This window comes from Saimiri boliviensis, chromosome 1 (genome assembly GCF_048565385.1).
Source record: "Saimiri boliviensis isolate mSaiBol1 chromosome 1, mSaiBol1.pri, whole genome shotgun sequence".
NCBI lineage: Eukaryota > Metazoa > Chordata > Mammalia > Primates > Cebidae > Saimiri > Saimiri boliviensis.
Genome location: NC_133449.1, coordinates 284,520,735 through 284,523,037, shown reverse-complemented (window position 1 = coordinate 284,523,037; position 2,303 = coordinate 284,520,735). Strand labels below are relative to the sequence as shown.

The 2,303-nt window shown below is 44.9% G+C and overlaps 1 pseudogene; it reads left to right on the top strand.

Moving 5' to 3' along the window:
* The first annotated feature begins 885 nt into the window (after window positions 1–885).
* On the top strand, window positions 886–2,069 carry LOC120365023 (solute carrier family 25 member 16 pseudogene; annotated as a pseudogene).
* The last annotated feature ends 234 nt before the right edge of the window (window positions 2,070–2,303 follow it).

Here is a 2,303-nt window from a genome sequence, read left to right as displayed (position 1 = left end):
AATTATCCATGCTTAACAGTGTCTGTGAAGAGAGATGTCACTGAAATACATAAAGCTTTTGGTAAACCAATGGTACAACTTATTTCTCCAGCACACTTTAAATTTATTTATTTATTTATTTTTATTATTTATTTATTTATTTTTTTGAGGCAGACTCTTTCTCTGTTGCCCAGGCTGGAGTGCAATGGTGCAATCATAGTTCACTTGAGCCTGAAACTCCTGGCTTAAACCATCTTCCTGCCTCAGCCTCCCTTGTAGCTGGGACTACAGGCACATGCCACCATTGCCTGGATAATTCAAAAAATTTTTTTGCAGAAATGGGGGTCTCGATATACTGCCTGGGCTTATCTCAAACTTCTGGCCTCTAGTGATCCTCCCACCTCAGCCTCCCAAAACATTGGCATTACAGGTGTGAGCCACCTCTCCCTGCCCTTAAACTTATTTTAAATTACAGCTCCTTTCTTTTTCCTGCCCAATATTTGATTATATAAAGAAACACAGGCCGGGCGCGGTGGCTCACGTCTGTAATTTCAGCACTTTGGGAGGCTGAGGCGGGTGGATCACGAGGTCAATAGATCGAGACCATCCTGGCCAACATGGTGAAACCTCGTCTCTACTAAAAATACAAAAAAATTAGCTGGGCATGGTGGTGCATGCCTGTAGTGCCAGCTACTTGTGGGGGGCTGAGGCAGGGGAATTGCTTAAACACGGGAGGCGGAGGTTGCAGTGAGCCGAGGTCGCGCCACTGCACTCCAGCCTGGCCCCTGGTGACAGAGTGACACTCTGTCTCAAAAAAAAAAAAAAAAAAGAACCGGTTGTGTAAGTTTTGCAGCCTAGGCTCCTGACACTACCCTGGTCCTGGTGGCGGCAGCGGCGGCAGCCCTGGAGCCGGCCGACCCCCCTCCCGCGATGCCGCAGGCGGCAGGAGCTGGAGGGCCCACAGCCCGCAGGGATTTCTACTGGCTGCGCTCCTTTCTGGCCGGAGGTATTGCTGGATGCTGTGCCAAAACAACAGTTGCCCCATTGGATCGAGTAAAAGTTTTATTACAAGCTCACAATCACCATTACAAGCATTTAGGAGTATTTTCTGCATTGTTTGCTGTTCCCCGAAAAGGATTCCTTGGATTGTATAAAGGAAATGGTGCAATGATGATTCGAATCTTTCCCTATGGCGCAATCCAGTTTATGGCATTTGAGCATTATAAAACGCTTATTACTACAAAGCTGGGAGTTTCAGGTCATGTGCATAGATTAATGGCTGGATCCATGGCAGGTATGACAGCAGTTATCTGTACTTACCCTCTTGACATGGTTAGGGTCCGCCTAGCATTCCAGGTGAAAGGGGAACACACCTATACAGGAATTATTCATGCATTCAGAACTATTTATGCAAAGGAAGGTGGTTTCTTCGGATTTTACAGAGGCCTGATGCTTATTATTTTAGGAATGGCTCCATATGCAGGTGTTTCATTTTTCATTTTTGGTACTTGAAAGAGTGTTGGGCTTTCCCATGCCCCTACCCTTCTTGGCCGACCTTCATCAGACAATCCCAATGTCTTAGTTTTGAAAACTCACATAAACTTACTTTGTGGTGGTGTTGCTGGAGCAATAGCACAGACAATATCCTACCCGTTTGATGTAACTCGTCGGCGAATGCAATTAGGAACTGTTCTGCCAGAATTTGAAAAGTGCCTTACCATGCGGGATACTATGAAGTATGTCTATGGACACCATGGAATTCGGAAAGGACTCTACCGTGGTTTATCTCTTAATTACATTCGCTGCGTTCCCTCTCAAGCAGTAGCTTTTACAACATATGAACTTATGAAGCAGTTTTTTCACCTCAACTGAAAAAAAATCATCTTTTGTTTTTCTTAATACATTCTCAGAGGGAGAAATGAAATGTTACTTTAATTGTGGGGGGAACAGTACTTGAATGGGGATAGTTACCCTGTCACAGGAACCACTGGTATTTTAGTACTTGATTATTTTTTCTTCAGTCACAAATCAGAAGTGCTTACTATACTTCTTGATGCCAAACATTATACCTTAGAACACTGAAAAAAAATTTTTTTTTTTTTTGAGACGGAGTTTCGCTCTTGTTACCCAGGCTGGAGTGCAATGGCTCGATCTCGGCTCACCTCAACCTCCGCCTCCTGGGTTCAGGCAATTCTCCTGCCTCAGCCTCCTGAGTAGCTGGGATTACAGGCATGCACCACCATGCCCAGCTAATTTTTGTATTTTTAGTAGAGACGGGGTTTCACCATGTTGACCAGGATGGTCTCGATCTCTTGACCTCGCGA